Below are 22,940 nucleotides of genomic sequence, written 5' to 3' on the forward strand. Positions count from 1 at the left end.
AGCTGACCTTATGAAATGGATTTTTGTTAGGCTTCTCTACCTCCAATGGAACCAGACATGTACCCAATCCCCTTGATAAAAAGACATATGTTGTGTTCACTTCAGTAGAGGACAATCTGTGATAGAACCTCAGAGATTAAAATACACTTTGATTAAGAGTTGAATGAAAGTTGTCTCTTCCAAGAGGACAGACTCATTGGGAATAGTTAGTCCTCCTGTCATCTATAAGAAAGTAGAAACAAAGCCTAGACCCTGTTTAGTGCATTCCTTGAAAATAACCTTTCTGATGGGAGTATAAGTTGATATAAATTATATCCCCATATTCTCAAAGCAGCAATAGTCACTTACAACAGAAATATATGAATTCCCAGCCAATCCTGAAAATGGAGTTTCTCAGACTTCCCAGTTCTTAGGAAACCTTTTCTACATTTCTATTTTCTTTGCATGGGTAGTCCTAAATTTAAATATTTCTGATTTTGAGTTAGGCATCACCTGATCAAAGGTAGATTTCCTCTACAATATCCTTAGAAGGGAAGATAATAATCAACATTAGGGGTTTATTATTAGCAAGAGATGAAAAGAGAGCAATGGTGAGGCAAGTTATCTGGACCTTTTCTACTCTCCTTGATAATTAACTGCGATGCAGGAACAATGTAGGTCATAGGCGAATGGGAAATATTTGTTCATCATTTCAACAAGTATTTTAAAAAATCCTTCCAGGGTGATATAAAGAATGAAATGACCATTTTAAGTACCTTTATTTCTTAATTTGTTCAGGTAATTTTCCTCCCTATATTCTCTTTATTCAAGGAGGAAATGATGAAGGCTTCCAGGATGTGGATGGACCCATTATGGTAAATTTATAAGAAAACTTAATCAATAGATACAGGAAGGGAAGGCATGAAAGGGTTGCTACCTTCTTTTTCTTACAGAATATTAAAATCACCAGATCAGAGATTCATTTGAATAAATATCATATGCATCTTAGAATACTTTGCATTTTGTGTATTTTCTGCAATGGAAGACATAAAAATTTCGTACTTGACCTCCAAATTGATTACCTACATTGCAGTTTTATTCTAGGATGGCAGCAGAACTAGAGAGAGACACCGTTACTTCTGGTATTCAACCTGGACTTCATAATTCCAGAATCCTTTTTTTAAACATTTATTAATATTCATTTTTAACATGGTTACATGATTCATGCTCCTACTTTCCCCTTCACCCCCTGAATCCCCCCCCGACCCATGGCTGACGCACATTTCCACTGGTTTTAACATGTATCATTGATCAAGACCTATTTCCAAATTGTTGATAGTTGCATTGGTGTGGTAGTTTCGAGTCTACATTCCCAATCATGTCCACCCCAACCCATGTGTTCAAGCAGTTGTTTTTCTTATATGTTTCCTTTCCTGTCCAGAATCCTTTTGGATAATCTGTAGACCACAACAGACATTTTGTAAATTTATCTTGAAAGTGAGGAATTAAGTTTAAATCAATCCCAAATACTTAATATCCTTTGGAGAGCCCACCTTCCTTGAGATCATCCTAACTTAAATTCTTTTTTTTTAAATCAGACTAATTGTCAGATTATTGGGTTAATGTGGATTTCTGTGCTTCTCATATTTATTACAGATTTCCATGAGAGAAATCTGTTAACTGTCATTTGTATTGCATGAATTTATCCAAGAAACTTTCTTTTTATCACAGGGTGAAATGGTGACTTTTAATCAATGTCCCCAATCCCATTTATATTAGTATTAAGTAGGGAAAAGAGGGTGTATTTGCCCCTGAATTTGGGAATAGACTTTCCATCTGAGGGAATGTCTGTTTTGTTCATTTATAAAAAATTTCTTTTATTCTGTATTTTTTACTTCATTAGTTTATTTTATTTTAATTTTGTTCTTTCTTAATTATATTGGATTTAGAATTAAAAAGGCTTTTACAAGCATCAAGGCATGTAAGAAAATATAGGAATTTTTTAAAAAACATTATTTATTTAATTTGCATATTTGTATATTTATATTTAAGAGACACTGTAATCTCCAGATCACTTTCCAAATTCTGCTATAATTGTAATTCTACCCTCCTTACATACTTTCAGAGACGAAACCCTAAAGGAGCTTTGGATCTTTTTCTTTGGGACTAGATTGCCTTAGTTGTGAGGCATTCCTTCATCTAACTATCCCTGGATTTGATCATACTCTTTCAAATTAGACCATATAATAACCTATGCCTCTCTTGTGTACATACAAACTCTGATTTGGTTTCAAAGTTCTAATCACCAGTACCAGCGCTTCTACAAAGGGAATGCCTTATTGAATACATTATTGTTCCACATAACATTCCAGTGAGTTCTCATACCAATATATTCTTTTCAGATCACAACTACCATATGTGTTGTCTTCCCTATTAGAATGTAAATTCCTTCCATGTATATACTGTCTTAGCTTTTTACTTGTATCCCCTGTATCTGGGCAATAAGGGATGCTTAATAAATATATTATTTATCCATTTAAAGAAATCCTGCTCTATAACCAGAGAAATATCTGAGTGGCCTAGGGTGGTCGTTGGATGTAAAGAACAAAACAGATTGGAAGCATGGCTTGTTAGCTCATAATGCTCCAAGGTATAGTGGAGTCACCAATTTATTTTAAAGGAAATTAAAGATCCCCTTCCCCCAAAAGCCCAAGAAAGTTTCCCTCAGTTACAGAGAGCAGAATTTTTACTATAGTCAAAACAAAAGCCTTAGAAGCCCCCAGGTGTAGATAAAAAACCTATGCTAAACTATCAACTATATGTCTTATCTTTAAGTGGAGCCTGGGACATCTTGTTAGGCTGGAAAGCCCCTGAAGTTCACAGCCTTGATAGTATTAAACAATTTTTTGAGCCTTATTATTTTACTTTAATTCTATGCAAAATGCCCTGCCAAGGGTTCAATCTTGGCTGTACTAGGCAGCTGCATTCTTGGTCAAAGGAGAATAGTGTTAGCCCCCCTCCTGCTAGATTGCTGAGAGCCCAAAGTTTTTTCAATAAGACTATAATGCATTTTAAAGGAAGGTGAGAATTATGAAAGGAATCAAAAAAGGAATCTCAGATTTTTATCTTAGATAGCCCACTCCGTTTCTCAAACCTGATAGGGAGAAAAGCCAATACACAGCTCTGCTGGTCTGTATTGATCTTTTCAGGGGGTCCAGATAAAAATATCTACTTGAGATACTAATTTCTCTTAATAGCTCCCAACATTATTTAGGTTGCACATGGGGTCTTACAAGTAATTTTGGGATTATATAAGAATATATCACATGGTCTCCCAGGATTCACTCAATGACACACAGAAAGTCATTAAGACCTGTGCCACATAGACTTTGTGGAACCTTTTTTAGCGACAGGCTCTATGGGAGGCAATCAAGAAAGGTCAATGCTTGAGTTTTCCCATATCTCCAGAGAGCTATTCAGAATTGAGAGCATCAACGAATGTACTCAGAAAATGCCAGCTTAACTTATTGGTACAGCAAATATTAAACTGAAGAAGTATAATGGGGAATAGATCAGGATAATCCTGATAAATTGAATAGATCCTTTAATTTCCTGAAATTGTAGAATTTAAATATTTTATTTTGTTTTAGAAGGGGACACCTTCCACATATGTCACCCATGGCCCAGGGAACCTCCCCAGTGTTTCTGAAATAATTCAGCCTGAGTTCAATTCTAAAAGCATGATATGAAGAAGTCCCAAGTTTTGTCTCTAACTCAGACCATACCCTGGAATAAAATATCACGGAAGTTCCTAAAATAAAATGTAGGTAAGGCAAGTGTCTGGATTTCCCCTGAGATGTTTAATGAGATACCTTCTGAAAACATACTAAGAAGAAAGATGGACACTGTGTATGAGATAGTTCTTTATTTCCTCCACTATAGAAAATATATAATACAAAAGAATCAAAGCACAAATGAAGAAAAATAGGAAGCATAACAACATTAAAATAACCATTACATTATTGTGCAGCCTGGAAGGAAAAGGGTTTTGAGAGATGTCTAAACAGGCATATCCCATTCTCTTCAGTCTTGCACTAAAACACAGGCATTATTATGAAGGAATGTTTAAATACAGATTTCCTTCCTCAACTTGGCAAGGCTTAGTTTTTTTAGTTTTAGGACAATCATCCCATAGGTGTTTTGTTTCTGCTTTGAGATATTTATTGCTGTAAAAGAAAAAAATCTTCTGGGAAGTTCATTTTTGACTCTCAATAAAAAAAAATGAGATTTAAAACTATACATGGTGTAACGTTAAAGGCTAGAAACTTCTATGTTCCAAAATGAAAATGGAATGGAAAAAGAGAAAAGAGAAGCCAGTAATTGGGAGGCCCCACAAACTCCATATCATTTCCCCTGCCCTGAGAATATGTGTATCATATTTTTTTTTGTTGTTCTAAGTTTCTTTTCTTGAATCTGCATTCAATGGGTATGAGGATCCTCTCTTGTTAGGCTTGCAGTACTTTAATTAAAAACTTTAAGAATAAAAAAATACCCAGAGTCCCAAAGAGCACATTTTTACTTCTATCTTTTTTCTAGTTTTATAGTCATTTTTCAATCATGATAGTCATTTTTTTCAGTTGTTGTAAATGCTTCATGATCCCATGTGGAATTTTCTAGACAAAGATACTAGAGTGGTGCCATTTCTTTTTCCAGTACATTTTACAAATGAGAAAACTAAGGCAAATAGGTTTAAGTGACTTGCCCAAAGACACAAAGGTAGTCAATGTCTGAAGCCAAAATTGAATTTGGGAAAATGAGTTTTCCTGACTCTAGACCTGGCACTCTATCCACTGTACCAACTAGCTTCTTTTTGGCTCTAATAGGACACTAAAGAAGCTTATTCCTCCCAAATATAGTATATCTCTGTAGGCCTCAGTCAACAAATAATCAGAAGAGAGACTTATTAATGGGAGCTAATCAAAGATATTCCATATGTCCTCTCAGCAACAAACTAAGATATATGCTTACCTTTATGGAAATATCCCCTTCTAACAAAAGTTCATGCTCCAGTTCTACTAAATTGATGTTGGGACTAATTAAATTAGTTTAGGACTGTCCTACCATGCTGCAATTATACTAGAAATTGAGAAAACTTTTTTTTTCTGAGAAAAGATAGAAATTGTGCCTTATGAAGAAAGGTAACAATTCTGAACATGTAGAAATTATTGGATTTTCTGGAAAGAAAAGTTTCATTTATTTATTCTAGCAAAGATGGATTGTATCCAAGGGCATTGGAGGAGGGAGGTCTACAGTGACCTTTTAACCTTCTCTTCAATTTTTCCTCTGCAAATACACAAATATTTGTATCCAGGTTAAATCAGGTTCAAAATAAACATCAATAGCATTTTCTCCAGATCAGTTCAACAATCCTACTATTTCTCATTACTTATCTTTGGTGGCTAGGGATTGTGCTACATGCTGAGATTGTTTTTGGTTTGTTTTTGCTCTGCAATTTATAATTGTCAAGAGAGACACAGAAAGGCTCAATGACTTGACCAGGGTAATATAGCCTATATTTGTCAGAGACAGGTCTTAAACCTAAGACTTCCTTACTCCAAGGCCAGTTATGCTTCCTCTGTGGCACACAGATTAAAGGCACTAAAAAATACACAGAAAAAATGACAAATAGTTCCTGTTCAAACAGCAACAAATCATTTCATCTTCTTTTTGTAATATCTATGGTGACTGCTGCTGGTACAGTTTCTCCTTTGAGCATTATGTCTAATATTGTCTAGGTTGTTTCTGCTGTTTCAGTTTCTGCTTTTAAAGCTGTTTCTCTTTTTATCTGAATGGTTTCTGCTATTGCTGCTGCTGCTGTAACTATTACTACACATGTTAAGGGAGAGAATCTCTTTGGTATTGGTGGGTGAAGGTATGAGTTGATTACACATGAATCAATGTTGGGTGTTCTTCATCTATCTGAATTATCTGTCTTTTCCCTCACTGCTACCCACCATCTGTTGCTTCGCTGTCCAAAGCTTGCAAAACTGAGTCTACAAAGAGAGGAACCTTGAGAAGGCTCTGATGTCTATTTCTAAATGCCACTATGCCTGCTACCAGGGGTCCATTTCTTTTGAAAGGGAGTACATTTAGAACAAAACTAAACTAACTTTGTTCCCATCTTGACCTGGCTCTATTTCTTTACTGGCTATATGCTTTGTAGCAATTTACCTCACTATGTGCATCTATTTCATCATCTGTACTGTTGAGATAATAGTACTTGAACTCTTGAAGTCTAAGTTATACAGAAAAACCTTATCTACACTGGTAGAGAGAGCTTTCTCCTTGGGAATTCCCAATGCCAAATAAATAATTAATCATTTAAAAAAAGAATGCCTTCATTACTAATTTGGCATGAGGAAAGTAAAGTTTGTAAACCTTAAGCAATATGTCCATTTAAGTAATTGTTATTATTGTTACACTTAATGGAGTCTTAAATAATGATGATGATGATGATAATGATGATGATGATAAAAATTATTTAGAACTTACAATGTTTTGGATACTGTGCTTTGGAATCATAAGATCTTCTGGAGAAAGCATGGAGTCGTTTCTAGTTTAGGTAAGAGTATTTTAATCCAAGGTCAATTATATTTCACATCTAGTCTTATTTCTTCCATAATGGTAACTAATATATAATCAGGGACCCTATAAGGGATGTACATCAAATGAAAAACAAACTATGCATTAAAGCCAAAGAGAAATGCTTCCTAGATAATAGATTGATTTAGATTACCCTTTCTACAATTCCCTTCCATCTTTGTGGAAAATTGAGAGCTGTTTTTATTTCTTTGGCTATAGGAAAAGCTTTGCATTCACAAATCACAGATAGTACAGTACATACTAAAGAAACATGTTTTATGTTTTTAATAGAGTATCTTCTTAATATCCTTTGATCTATTTATATTAATCCAATAATGGAAGGAGCTTTTAGATTCAAATGGATATGGAAATCATAAATTATCAATAGACCAGAGCACCTCTAACTGAAATTGCTTACCTCAAATATTTTCATTTAAAATTAGTTGTAGAAAGTACCTGTCAGCATATAGGAAACTAATTAAATGAGGTTACAATGAGTGACAGCCAAGAATAAACTCATAAGAAAGAAAGTTTAATGCAATAGAGATGATATACAAATTAATATAACAAAAGAGTGGTTGGTTTTCTATTATTCCTTTTTATCTATGTTATATTTGTGCCATGCTAATCTGTAACTCTATAAAACTAATAGATACATGAAAAATAAAAGCAAATGAGGTTATTTTTAATTATAACTATTTACATATAATTTAGTATAGCTGGATCAAAATCTACTTAGATAAATATCTCCTTATAGCAATATGATACACATATGTGTATGTATATATATATATATATACATATATATAGAGAGAGACAGACAGACAGACAGACAGAGGGGAGAGATCTTTAAGAACAGAAAGGGAATATATTCAGGGAACAAACATGTATTCCATTCATATTTTGACATTATATGTAAATTCATATATATGTGTGTGTATATACACACACATATTTGTGTTTATATTTGTATGTGTGAACCACATGGCCTAGGAAATTGAAACATTTATAGAGTCAAGAAAAAATTTATTCAAATTCTGCTCCTAGTATATACTACTTATAGGATTATGAAAAGTCCAAAAACTGTTTGGTACTATGAAAAATGCTAAAACCCTCAGTACTTCTGGCAATGAAGATAGGAAATAGTGATTGATTTAGAGTCTGAAGGCCTGGGTTTGAATTCCATCTTTATCACTAACACTCTTTATGACTATGGGCAAACTTATTGATCTCTGTGATACTTTTTTCCTCTTGAAAATGAGGCAAGTAGACTAGAAAACACTGTGAAGTCTATTTTAGTTCAATTCATATTGCTAATCTATATTTTAGAGAAACTTTTCATGCTAGGAATTGTTAATTATGAGGAAATTCTAAATTTTAACCAAAATTTTAGATTTAAATATGGAAGAGATCATAGAAAATGTCTTTCTCAATACCCAACTTAACAGATGTAGCACATGAGAATGAAGGTAACATAGCTAATAGTAATAGATATTAGATAAATTATCATAAAATACACAATCAGATAAATAATAAAAGGGTGGTCACATGTTCAAGATATAAAAGAAATCAAGGACCAAATGTATACAAAGTGATATTACTCAGAATGTTTTCTGAAAAATAAGTTTTTATATTTTTATTTGACCTTTTAAACCTAAGCTTCATTATGTCCCACTAAATCATAAATTCTTCTGAGGTGATTGATAATAAACACTTATTTATATATTAATCTAATGCTAAATCAAATTGAAAAAGAATATTTTGTCATTGCTATTTGTTTTCCTTTTTCTTAAAAATATAATTATTAAAACAGAGAAAAACTTTGAATTAATCATATAAAATGCTGCAAATTATTATTATTATTATTATTATTATTTAGAGAAGTGAAAATTAAAACAACTTAGAGAGGAATATGATAATATTTATTGCCATAAAATACTAGTATTAACTATGTGGAATTATTTACAGTCTTGGAGTAGAAAAGAGAAAGGAGGGAGGTAGATAATCTAAATCGTAAAACTGCAGAAAATAATTGTCAAAAGGTGTTTTTACATGTAATTGAAAAAAATTAAAAGTTAAAAAAAAGAATTCTGAGATATTACCACACACTTATCCAAAAAAGAAAATGACAAATGCTAGGCAGACTAAAAAATTTGGAACATTAAGGCAATTGTTGGATCTGTGAACTGCTGCAACCATTTTGGAAAACAATTTAGAACTATGCCCCATAGGGCTATAAAACTGTGCCAAAAGATTCAAAAATATTGCTGCTAGGATACTGGGACACTAGGTTAGTATCCCAAAGAGATAAAAGAAAAAGGAAAAAGACAAATGTGTTCAAAAATACTTACAATAGCTCTTTTCGGAGTGGCAAAGAATTGGAAACTGAGGGCATGACCATCATTTCCAGAATGGCTGAACAATTCATATGTTAATATGTTGGAATAATATTGTGCTATATAAAACATGATAAAGGAAAAATGTGAGAAGACATGAAAGAACTGATGCAAAAGGAGATGAAGAACAAATATTTTTTTAAAATTTTAAAGCAAAACCAAAAAGACATTTGAAATAGTGAAAGCAATGTTTTAAATATAATTAAATGTTAAATTCTTAGCTACTTTGATCAACAGAATGGTCCATGTGAATCCCAAAGACTTCATAATGGATAATACTATGCACCTCCAGAAAGAAAATTGATGAAATCTGAATTTTTACTGAAGCATATATGTTTTTTAATTTTACTTTCTTTGTTTTGTTTTTTTTCAACTTGACTATTATGGAAATGTTTTACATGACTTCATGTGTATAATGGGTATTATGTGTCTTTCCAGTGGGCAGATAGAGACAGGAAGGATGAAAGAATTTTGAAATGCAGATAAAATAAGGATGGTTGGTTTTTAGAGAAAAAAAAAAGACCTGGAAAAATTATAATCCATATGAGTGAAGTGTATGTCCTTAAGAATGAAGTTCCAGAGTAGTGGGGTATTTTTGGACTCTTGTAATCTTCCATTGGAATTTATTGATCCCTCAAGTTTAATCTTTATTATATTGAGTGTTGACTTAAGACTTTTCAAATTATTCCCAATATGATCTTCCCCTTAGGGTTCATTTTACCATTTTTATGTTGTATGGAGAGCATGAATAATTACAAAACAAATAATTATGTTGTTTTATTTACACTAAAAAATGGATAGTTATCCTTTAATTGCTGATTGCAGCTGCTACCTGTAGAGCCTATTACTTTCATCCAGGTTTGGTTCTTAACCTCCCATTGAGTATAATCTTTTGGCCCAAGAGTCACAGCCCTTCTCTTTGCTCCAAGCCAATCCTTCCTGCCTGCTGTTATCCCTCTCAGTTGATTAGCACCAATGCAACATTGCTTCAAATTGCTTTGTCCCCAAAGCTTTTCATCTGACCACATGATACATACTGATTATCCTTCATCTTACTGAGCTACAATTGCTTTGGCATCTTCTCTCTTCTAATTTTATCACATGAGACACAAGCTGTATCACTCCAAATTCCCAGAGTACAACAATTGAGAATGGCTTAAAATGCCTTAAATTACGCAGAAGAAATAATAAAGCACTTGTCCAAGATTTTCAAATTGTTAAAAAATCCCATAGTATAATTCACATCCATGTTTTAATTTTCTCATCTAATGGAAAAATTAATCATTGGTACAGTGTATTCCTGAGTTTCAAATTGTTTTGGATTCTCATTAATTTCTGTTCAATGAAACTATTAACTCTTATGGAATTGTGCTCCAGTGAAATGAGTGCAAGAATTGGAAGCTGAGGACCTGGTTCAAAACTGAGCTTTGTTACCTAATCCCTGTGGGACTTGGGCAAAACACTTAGGTCCCCTGTGCCTCAGTTTCCTCATCAATAAATAAATGCTATTTAGTGTTGGACTAGAAGATTATTTTTGGTGCATTCCACCACAAACTCTATGTTTTATTCTTACTTCCAGATAGAAAATAAAGTATTTTACACAAAAAACATATAAATTCAGAGTCTTAAAAATGAGTACAATTTTAATCTCTAGTGTACAATGAAGGAGAATTTAGTTTCAGTACTCATACTGTGCAGTTTGAATTTTTGCAGGGGAACCACATCCATCTATGTTTTCCTACTGGTAGGTGAGATACTTTTTCTTGATTGAAATAAATGCCAGGAGGAATCCCAGAAAAGTAGAATAACTTTAAAAGTTGCAAGAGAAATTCATTATGTACACAAAAAGAAAAGCAAACTCTACCCAATATAGAACCATAGTTTCATGAAATGGATATCTTCATTTTATTTGGTGGCTGTTAATTTTAGAATTTAAGAAATGGAAAAAAAATTCTTGATTTTCATATCAACAACCATCCTTTGATATCTTTTAGGCCCACTTCTAAATTTACTCATGAAATCCCCATTTTTAATGACTAAAATTTTTAATATTTTTATTCTCCAACTTGTCAATGAAACAAACATTTATTAAATCCTACTAAGTATCAAACACTTTGCTTAGTGGTGGAGGCAAAGACAAAAACGAAATAGTTTCTGCCTTTGAGGAGTTTGCACTTGCCTTTGGAAAGGTAGGTAGGCTAATCCAAAGTATATATAAAGTTTCTAAAATATAATTTTGAGTGAATGGAAAAGTACTAAACATTGTGCATGGTAATGGGTAAATTAAAATTCCTATAAAAAAGTGCTTGCCCTAGTCTTTAAAGGGAGTTTCCACATCAAGGTTGCATTCTGACAAATGAAAAATTAGGAGTAATGTAAAGAAGGGAGTAGTATGATACATTATCTTTCAGGGAAAGGACAACTAAATCACACAGTAGAGAAAGTATTTGGTCTAGAGCAGTGGTTCCCAAACTTTTTTGGCCTACCATCCCCTTTCCAGAAAAACATTTTACTTAGCACCCCTGTCACATACTATAACCGCCCCCTTACAGTTATTCACCACCCCCAAATGCACCTGTGGCCATCACTGCTTCCCCAGATTGCTGCAGCACCCACCAGGGGGCAGTGGCACCCACTTTGGGAATCACTAATCTAGAGTGAGAAAGACCAGAATCTACCTTCAAACACATTTTAAATGTGTGAACCTTGGTGAGATCATTTAACCTATTTGCCTCAAATTCCTCACCAGTAAAAGAGAGTATTGTTATGAAACTCAAAAAAGGTAATTATTATACGTGACTATACATAGTGATTAGAATATGGAAAACATTAACATTAATTTTAGTTAGCAGTTGTCACTAAAACTCATTCCTTATTCATGCATTGTCAGGTGTGAATGAAAAATTTCATATTATGTACATTTAAAAAGTATTTATTCCATCTGGGAGAAAAATATATTTTTATTTATTTTTATTTTTTAATTTTAATTTCAAATATTTTCCCATAGTTACATGTTTCATGTTCTTTCCCTCTCCTCAAACCACCTCACACCCCCATAGCTGACACACAATTCCACTGGGTTTTACATGTATCATTGATTGACCTAATTCCATATTATTGATTGTTGGACTAGAGTTATCGTTTAGTGTCTACATCCCCAATAATATTCCCATTAGGCCATGTGATCAAGCAATTGTTTTTCTTCTGTCTTTCTACTGGGAGAAAATATAAAAAAAGGTATTTTTACTCTTCTTCCAGCTCTATGCTCATTGCGTCCCTTTACCTCTTTCTCTAAATTTACTGTTAGATAGCTTGAATTTTATTGTTTAAATTCCATTTATTTTCCACATAGCTAATTCTAAAATGTACTTCAAAATAAGTTGACTTAATCTGAGGAATTCTACAAATAGTAAAAAAAATATTGAAAATGTGAATGTACACTTTTAGCAAAGTATTTAAGTTCTAGTAGAGTATACACACACATACACACACATAATCATCTTGGGCTTTTGGGAAATAAGAGTTAGAAAAGTCACATTCTAGAGTACTTTGTACCATATTTTAAAAGTGAGAAAGCAGAATTCAAGATGTCACATGAGAATTAATATTTTCAACATAAACATTATCACATTTGCCTTCTCTAGTCAAACCACATGTTCACTTCTTTGTGGTGTCACATTTTTATGAAGGACACCATTAAATATAATGGAAGGAAAGTTAGACTGCTGCTTGGTCTTAGTAGAATTTCGTGTAATAAACCTTTACAGAATTAAAGAAAATAAATTTTCTTAGGTCAGAGCCTAGATAACTAGTTATTCATATCATGAATATAATTTTCACATTCCTTTCAAATAATATCTGAGAACTCTTCTACTATGCATCTCTGAATTCAGTCACCCTCACCTTTTTCAACAAATCCATCTTTTACCTTCAGCAAATGCATAAACTATCATTTACATCATTGGTTATCTTAATGTACATTATCATGAATGCATATCTGTATTGCTGCAGTTAACTGCGAACCTAACCATATATTTTTAATATATTTTTGTCCCTCATTTTTTATCTATTTTCACATTCTGATTATCAACTCCTCAAAGAGGTGATGCCTTCATTTCCATCCCTGAGTGACTCAAAATGTCTCGGAATTCCAAAAACAATAGCTATTAAATATTGGTTATTGACTATTAGCTACCCCTCTCCCTCTCCCTAATTCTCCTCCTCCACACTATCATTTCACCTCCTACAAGCTATTTGTGCCCAGCCTGTGATACAGATTTCTAAGTTCATATTAGTCTGATCAATCAGATATAATGTACATTTACCCCATCATATTGAATATGAAGGAAAACAATCAAACATTTAGACAAATTATTGTTTGGTGAAAGCTTTCAGGGATTGTGTAAAGCAACTTATGTTTTATTTCAACATTTACAAAAGAAAAACTTGGGCAGATAATGTATATGATAGAGGTAAATTATATTGCCTGTCCTTTCTTCATATTTATGTATAGGTATATACAAATAAGAGAATTTGGGGGCACCATAGGCAGGGGACTGCCTCAGTGTCAGAAAGAAATAATAGGCTCAAGTCCTGCCTCTGAATGGTAGTAGCTCTATAATCCTGAATGGGTCACCTAAACCAACCATTTTCTAAGACTCTAAATTGAAAATACTCTAAGTTGCAGACAGGTTTCTAATTTGTACTAGTGAAGGGGAATTTCCATGACAAAAATTCCATATATTAAAAAAAATCACAGATTTGGCTCAAATATATATGTAAGCTGTTGGTGCTAGTATCTAGTTCATCAGGATATAGAAAACAAATTCACCCAAATCTGAAGTGTTGTTAGCTTGAAGTTTCATTTTTTTTAACTGTACAGAGCCTACTGGAAAGGCAAAATGTAAACAAATAGTTTGATACAAGACATCTGGGACCCAGTTTTCCCATGAATGCACCTAATGAAATTTCATTGATTGTAGACATGCTGTTAAAACTGCCGCCGCTCCTCAGTTACATTTCGGAAACCTTCTGTGCCGTGGCTTTCTGTCCCTACCTAGTAATGAATATTAATGCTGTATTTCATTTTAGCATCATGTTTTCACGTTTCTCTTGGAAAGGGATTTAATATGACATGCATTTAATCATTTCCACCATTGGGTTAAAGGTTTGATGTGATATTCTAATTAAGCCACTGAATTGTGACCATATGTATTTGCCAGATTTGTAATGTTACAGAGGGAATTCTCTGTGAGCATAATTAGAATGACAGCCAATGTTTCCAGTCATGGCTATACAAGCTTGGCTTATACAAGGACCGCTGTGGCAATTTGCCAAGAGACAAAGCACTTCTACACTAAGCACTGAAAGGGCAACACCTAGGACTTCTTAAAAGGTCTTTCATGTCACCCAATATTAGCCCTGAGTGAAAATTCCCATGACCTCAAAAAGCATTTCTCCCTCAAACCTTCATTGTAGAAGATGAAGAGTCAATATCAGATGTAAGGAATCACAAATCCCATAATTTATGAGTTTGAAGGAATCTCAACAGGTATCTATTTCAACTTACAGACAGAAGGAATCCCCTCTCTAACATATTTTCTGCTCAGAGACTTCCAAGGAGTAGCAAGTTAGAACCTTTTGAGACAGCCCATTTTACATTTCGATAGCTTTATTTGTTAAGAAGTTTCTCCTCATCCCAAATCCTCCGTACCCCCATTTATTCCTGTTCTACCCTCTGGAATAAAAAATGACATGTATGATCTTTTCATGTGGTATGCTTTCAAATATTAGGAGAAAAGTATGATAACTTTTAAAACTTCTCTTTCTCAAGATAAACATCCCTAGTTTTTTCATTTGATCCTCATAAAGCTTTTTAAAGGATCTTCACTCTGAAGGCTTTGTCCTTCATTTTCAAAGAAGGCCAATGACATCATGGAGTGATGTCTTGACTTGTGTATGAATTGACGTGAGGCAGAGATGCATAACATCATCAACCTCAATCTCCCTTCCAAGTCTAGTGGCAAAGCAAAAGTCAGGATGACTGGTGATGACCTGGGATGGGATGGATGACAGCATCTGCAATGTCTCAGCAAACTCTAAGTCTTCCACAATGCCTGCTTCTGCTGTCTTAATGAACAAAGGAATAAGTTTTTCTCATCTATCCATTCTACTGGGGGGAAGTCTTAGAATGCTTGGGGGTAGAAACCCCCTCTGAAATCACTGAGGGTTTGTGGCCCATTGGTTACCTTCAAACTGATTTAACCCATCTGCTGAGATGATATACCTAGAGGTGACCACTTCACATGCTACAGTTTCTTGGAACCACAGATGAGAATTGATTTCCAAACGATACCAAAAGTAGTTGAGCAGCCCTGAAAGGGGCCCTACAAGCCTTATAACAGATGTACTAGTCTTTCTTGAACATCCATGAGCCCCAATCATGCTGGCTACTATCCCTCAGATATCTTAGCTTTTCAGTGACCTTCTTAAATTGACTATGGCACTTAGAACTGGGCAAAGTATCAAAAGAGATTCAGGAAAGGGCAGATTACAGTGGTATTGTGACTCCTTCTTTATAGAGGTAATAGCTTCTCAAGTAAGAGAGTCAATAGGAAAGACAAGTATTCAAATATTCATGGAGTAGCAACAATATGCTACTCATAGGGTTAAACAGAACATTATAAATAAAAGAATAGGCATAGGCAATAATATTTGCTCTCAAGAACTTCATAATTTTATATGGGAGTATTGCATAATTTCTAACTGTAGGAATGCAAATAAGGGAAACAAAGCTTCCAAGTTAAAAGAAATAGATTTATTGACAGAGGGATGATTTCACAATCTCACTTTGGCCATGACCAAAGACCTCAAGTCTTGTGAGCTTACTGCCTTTATACCCAAAAGAATATCATAATTTATATAGTAGTTTAAAATAGTCCAAAACAATTTATATACCTGGATAAAAATAAACAAAAGGAGAAATAACCTTCATTGGTTGAATAAATCAGGAAGTAACATTCATTGGTTGAAAAAGTCACTTGATGGGGGGCAAATGGGTAGTTCAGTGGATTGAGAGCCACACCTAGAGACAGGAGGTGCTAGGTTCATATCTGCACTCAGACTCTTCCCAGCTGTGTGACCCTGGTCAAGTCACTTGACCCCAATTGCCTAGCCCATACCATTCTTCTGCTTTGGAGTCAATATGCAGTATTGACTCCAAAATGGAAGGTTAAGGCCTTAAAAAAAAGAAAAGAAAAAGAAAAAGTCATTTGATGGACTAAAGTGAGAGTAGGGGTACTAAACCCCTTTCCTGGAAAAGAACAATCATATGGGTAAGATGGAAAATGCTGAAGAATTATAATATAACAAGTTTACAAGTTTAAGGCTTCGTTAACTAAATGCTGACTAATTATATTAAAGCTGTCATTTAGTTGAGTTATACCTTAAAACTTATACTAAAACCCCACTAAAATCATAAGAAGTACAATATTAATTCACTTAAGCTAACATTATTTAACTATGCCAAAATTGAAGTTATGATTATCTAAAAACTATTGCTAACATTAAAATCTAATCATCATAAAAGAGGATAGGGGATTTCTTGCTCACAGGAGACAGAACTTAAAACACAAAAGAATTAGAGAAAATATAAAATAAGTGTAATAAAAATAGCTTCAAGGAGAAGATATTATGATGAATATTGTGATATTTATTGAATTTGAATATAATTAAGTAGCAGAAATCTATGATTCATCTCAGACATGCTACAGAAAAATAAAGGAGAGAAGAGATTTGCATGGACCATACTTAGAAAACATAAGAATTTATAATTTTATATGATAGGTTTTTTTTGTTATTTTATTTCCAGGTTATGTCAATAGAGTTTTTCAATAATCAATTTCTGAGATTTTTTTGACCTATGATCTATCCCTCCTTCCCAATCCGCCTTCTTCCCCACTATGAAGTGCATATTTTATACACTACATATTTTCCTATTCATCATTTTGTGAAAGAAGACATATTCATTGGGGGAATAAAGTGAAGAATAGCATGCCTCAATCTGTAATCAGACTTTTCCAGTTCCTTCTATAGCAGTAGATAGCCTCCTTATCATGGCTCCCATGGAATTGTCCTGGATCTTGCATTGCTGATAAGAGGTCATTCACAGTTGATCACTATACTTTATTGCTCTTACTGTGTACAACATTATCCTAGTTCTGCTTAATTCACTTATATTCACATATTAGTCTCCAATTATTTTTCTTTTTTATAATCATCTTGTTTGTCATTTCTTATGCAACAATAGATTTACATTATAATCAGTCTCAGATAATAATTACTTACTCTGCTTCTTTAACTTTGGCTGAAGCATATTATGTTCTTTTTTAGCCCTTTGCCTTTATTCTGTATGTATCTCCATTCTTAAATATGTATCTTGTAGAGAACATTTTGTAGGATTCTGGATTTTAATCCATTAAGAGGTCATCTTCTATTTTAATAGGGAGTTCATCCTATTCCCATTCACAGATAAGATGAATATCTGTGCTATATTCCTATATCCTCCATCTTATTTTTCACCTGTTTATTCTTCTCTTCTCCTTTCATCCTTTCCTCATTCACAAATATTTTTGTTCTCTATTCTCTATAGGGATAGATAGATTTCAATATCTAATTGCATATGGATATTATTCCCACTTTACACCAATTCTGACTAGAGTAAAATTGAAGCAATACTTAACCCACTTCCACCTTCCCCTTTGCTAAATTGATTCTTACATAACCCCTGCTTTTCTCTCCTTTTCTCTTTTCCCACTGAATTTCTCTTTTTATCCCTTGATTTTATTTTACTTTTTTTAATATCATCCCATCATATTCAACTTATCCCTTCTTCTCTTTCTATGTATGCTCCTATTCACTGACCTTATAGTGACTGAGTTCATAAGTATCTTTCATACTTAAAGTATCTTAAGCAATTTCAGCACTTTAGGTACTCAATATCTTCAGTATCTTAGTTATTACCTTATATAATAATGTGATCAGTTTAACCCAATCAGTTCCCTTGATAGATATTTTCAGTGTACTAGTTAACACTTTCCCATGTAAAAATATGATCCATTTAATCCCATTAAATCCCTTGAGGTTTTATTTTTTTCTTTTTCTTTTTACCTTTTTGTACTTTTTTCCTCTAGAGTATTATGATTAGTTTCACTAAGTATATAAATCTTGGGTGTAGACCTAGATCTTTTGCATCATGGAATATTATATTGCAAATCTTTTGCTCCTTTAAGGTAGAAGCTGCTAGATCCTGTGTCATCCTGACTGTGGCTCGATGATATTTGAATTTTTATTGTTGCTGTTATTTTCTTTCTGTTTGCAGTATTTTCTCCTTGACCTGAGAGTTCTGGAATTTGGCTGTAATAGCTATTCCTCTTGCTACTGATTTGATTACTATCACCTCTTACCCCAGAAAGACAATATCTTTCTATTACCTCTCTGTTTTCTTTGTATGGAACCCTACCTACTTCACTCTGTCTTTGAGGCATTATTTATCTTTTATGATATGGAGGTGGGTTTGGGAGAAATTGGAAATGTTCTCTACTCTTCCATCTTGCCTTTTGGAACAATTTTAAAGGAATTTCTTAAACACTTAGTCTAGTTTTAATCATAATTTAAGAGATGACCCCTCAGTTTCAATTGCCCAAGTTCATACAATTAATAAGAGAACTGTAAATAAAAGTGAGGTCTGCAAAATCAACAAAAAAGTGGGCCTTGGAATGAGTGTTAAAGAACATATACCCATTGCTTTAAGAAGCTTTTTAATAAACTAAATCTTCAAATGCACATTTATTGTGAAAATTGATTTTTTAAATTTTATATATTTCCACATTACACATGAATGACATTTCTTAATAATCATTTCCTCATATATTACAATCCCTGTTTTCTTTCCCCCTCCAACCCTTCTTCCTTCCCCAAGTAAGCAGGTAATATGATATAGGTTGCACATGTATTATCATAGAACACATATTTCCATTTTTGTTATGTTGTGAAATAAAACAGATATTGCTTACACTAGACAAAAATTCATGGAGGAAATAAAGTAATGAATAGCATGTTTCAATTTGCATTTGAACTCCATTTGTTCCTTCTATGATGAGGGATATCTTTTTTTTTGTCATCAGTCTCTTAGAGTTGTGCTGGCTCCTTGCGTTGCTGATAATAGCTAAGTTATTTACATTTGATCATCATATATTATTATTATTTTGTACAATGTTCTCCTGGTTCTGCTCACTTTCCTTTGTATCACCTGATATAAGCCTATACAGGTGTTTTTTGTGATTATCTTTTTTGTCATTTCTGATGGCCAATAGTATTTCAATCGAAGCATATACCACAATTTGTTCATTCTTTCCCCAACTGAGAGGCATCCTTCAGTTTCCAGTTCTTTACCACCACAAAAAGAGCTGCTGTGAATATTTTTGTAAAGGTAGATTATTTTCTCCTACCTTCAATCTCTTTGAGATACAGACTTAGTAGTGATACTGCTGGACCAAAGGGTAGGCATAGTTTGATTCCCTTTTGGTCATGGATCCAGATGGCTTTCTAGAATGGTTGTATATCTGTCTGTCTCTGTCTCTCTGTCACACACACACACACACACACACACACCCCACATACACACTTCACAACATATTTATACTAAACTTCCAATATTTCCACGTTTATTCATCACCAGCTTACTCAACCATCTGTATCAAATGATGATTTTACTTTTAGCATTCCCCATGCCTCCTTCTGCCATAAATAGCAGTGTCACAGAAAGAAGCTGGTGCTTTTCTAATAGGATATAGAGTATGTGTAGTATAACAAAATACCTTGACTGATGCTACCTATAAGGCTATTTCTCCTCTATCCGTAGCTGTGATACCTCAGTTCTCTCATTGAAATATAGCAAATAGAATACTTTGTTTTACTTTCATTGAACTTGTGCTTTCCTATCTATAGGTAATTCTTGTTAAGGAAACTCATTTTAGCAATGAAAATGTCCAATTTCTCTGAAGCTTCTTATCAGAAAGCATGTTGGTGCACTGAAAAGTTTTGTGATTTACCCAGTGCCAGCACTCAAACCCAAGTTTTCTTTAAACTGAAGTCATTCACATGACACTATTTCTTATCAAATACATAGATTTTAAGTAAAATCACCTTTAACCACAAAACCTTTGACCTCAAAGAAATGTCAGATGCTATATTTCAAAGACACTATCATCGCAGAGTGGAATTGGGAGCCATGATTTCCCTATTCCAATTTTTCATAAATTGTCAGCTGTTGCTTAGACACATCCAACTTTTATTCTAGACAGGTACATTATCTTGAGCTTAGAACTTATTGTTGAAGAGGTTTCTAGGATATTTGTATTATCTTTTTATCACAGATCATTGAAGTTCTGCTTATCCTTTTCTTCAATATTGCATAATTTTGTTTACTTGGAATTTAGGCATAAAGAATAGGTTTTGCACAAAGTGTTCATTTCTTTTCATTTTGTTTCTGAGCTCAACTTGGCTTAAGTTTATTAGATCATAGACAATATAATCAAATGTGTGATGTAGACAAGCCATGGCATCTTGTGAACTCCTGCATATTTCATGGAACATGGTTGTCATTTTCATCTGTCTTCCTGTCCAACAGTCCAACAGCTTTTTCTGTGGCCTAGTTAAATTGCGTTCTTTCTTGGTGCTCTCAACAAATATCACATTAAGAAAACAGCAACAATACTGTATGGTGTGACAAGTCCTATTTGTAAGGTAGCTTATTTGCATAGATTTCGTGTATAGCTGGTCCTACAAATTTGTGATAGCCATTAGCCTACTGCAGTCGTTATCACTGGTAAATTAGTAAATAGCACATTGATGTGCACATTGATGTCTATGGATGCTTTCTTTTTAACTCAGGAATGGAGTTTCTCAGGATCCATGATTCATGTGATTACTCTGTCATTTTTAGAGTCATGTCATTTTTTTCCATCTTGTCTGAATCTTTGTGACTCCATTTAGTCACTTCCTTCTCTAGCTTATTTTGCAGATGAGGAAACTGAGGCAGAGTTAAGCGACTTTTTAATTTACATCCCCCTTGAAACTTATCATTAACATTCTTAATCGCTAGTAATATAGAAAGCTAGTCTGAGAAAAGTAGAGAAGTATTCAACTCAACACTTCCAAAGTTTCCATGACATGAAAGCAAAATTATTGGAAAGAAATAGTTTCTTTTCTCATTACATTCATATGATTTAAATTCAGTCAATATTTCAGTCTCCTGAGCAGCTCTCTTTGACTTCAGGCCAATTTTCAAGAATCCTGAGTGGTCACCTCAGGTGTTCTGCTATGATAGAGCTGAGGGTTCCTCTATGTTAAATAAAACAACTATGATACTTTATTAAACTGTTTTTCTTTCCTTAAATTTTTAGACCAACTTGCTTCCTTAGAGTTTATGAGTGTTTAAAACCCAAATTCCCCTTCACAATAACAAAACTATCTAGAAAAGAGGTCAGGAAACTTTTTACCTTAGACAGCCAAAGTCCTCCATATAATTCCTGAACAAGCCATAAGCAGATTGTTATAGACAGTAAGAATGATATGAGTTAAAGAGACAATTGTAGAATCATAATGTTGGAAAGGATATTCATACAAGTCATGATATTTTACCCCTCATATTATAAGACTGGGTCCTACTGAGGTAAAAGGCCCTTTGATTCCCAATCTCTCTCTTATACATACTGTAGATATTAAGCTCAGTATATCCTAGCAACAAAATTTATTCTCCCTCTCTTCCTTTTTTAAATAAAGAAACAAATAAGTATTACTTTTTTGGTCTGCTTTAGATATTAGAATTTGATGCTTGTTCCTAGCACTGTTATGTATCTTCAGATTCAATTGATCTTCCCAGTGAGCATCTCTCCTCTGTGGTCACAGATGGATTTGAGCAACATGAATTTTTGGATTAGAAACAGCTCTGACATTTCATGATGGCCTGCTCTAAAAGAGTGAAACAGTTTTGAGGAATTGTAACTAAATTATTACTATTATCATGCTGGCAAAAAAGGAAAAGTTACAGAATAAAATTGAAGAAAATTGAAAATGTTTCCATGGAGGTTAAGGTCATATCTCATAGAATTTTTATTATAATTTTTTTCTAGAATGTACATTGACAAAATTCTTAATATTCATTTACTGATATTTTGCAATCCATGTATTCTCCTTCTGTCTCACCCTACAACTCTCACCAAGAAGGCAATAATATGATAGAGATCATACACTTATTATCATATTTCCCTGTTTTTCATATTATGAAACAAGACACCTATTGCTTATACTAGAGAAAAATTCACTTTGAATTACTTTATATGTCCTTCCAAGCTTTTCTGTTATTATCTTCATTGTCATTTCTGATGGCACAATAATATTCCATTACAAGCATTTACCATAACTTGTTCAGCTCTTCACCAATTGTTGGATATTCCTTCAATTTCCAGTTCATTGCTGCTACAAAAAGAGCTGTTATAAATATTTTTGTGCAGATAGATTCTTTTCTCATATCCTTAATCTCTTTTGGCTATAGATCTAGTAGTACTGGGTCAAAAAGTATGCATAGGCTTATGACCCTTTGGACATGATTCCAGATTGCTCTCCAGAATGGTTATCAGTTCCCAGATTTACGAAAAGTGTATTAAAGTCTAAAAATTTCATTATGCTTTCAAATATTGATCATTTTCTTTTTTTGTCATATTTGCTAGTCTTAGTATGAGATAATATTTCAGAATTGCTTTAATTTGCATTTCTCTAATCAATAATGATTAGAGCATTTTCATATGACTAAAGATATTTTATAGGTTTTTTTAAATTAATCTGCTTTGTATTTGTGTAGGT

At 33.5% G+C, this 22,940-nt stretch overlaps 1 protein-coding gene across 1 annotated transcript in view; it reads left to right on the forward strand.

Moving 5' to 3' along the window:
• The window catches only part of CSMD1 (CUB and Sushi multiple domains 1), a 2,120,031-nt gene that overhangs the window by 738,309 nt on the left and 1,358,782 nt on the right, over positions 1-22,940 (forward strand). The window lies entirely within an intron of this gene.

This window comes from Gracilinanus agilis, chromosome 2, assembly GCF_016433145.1.
Source record: "Gracilinanus agilis isolate LMUSP501 chromosome 2, AgileGrace, whole genome shotgun sequence".
Classification (NCBI taxonomy): domain Eukaryota; kingdom Metazoa; phylum Chordata; class Mammalia; order Didelphimorphia; family Didelphidae; genus Gracilinanus; species Gracilinanus agilis.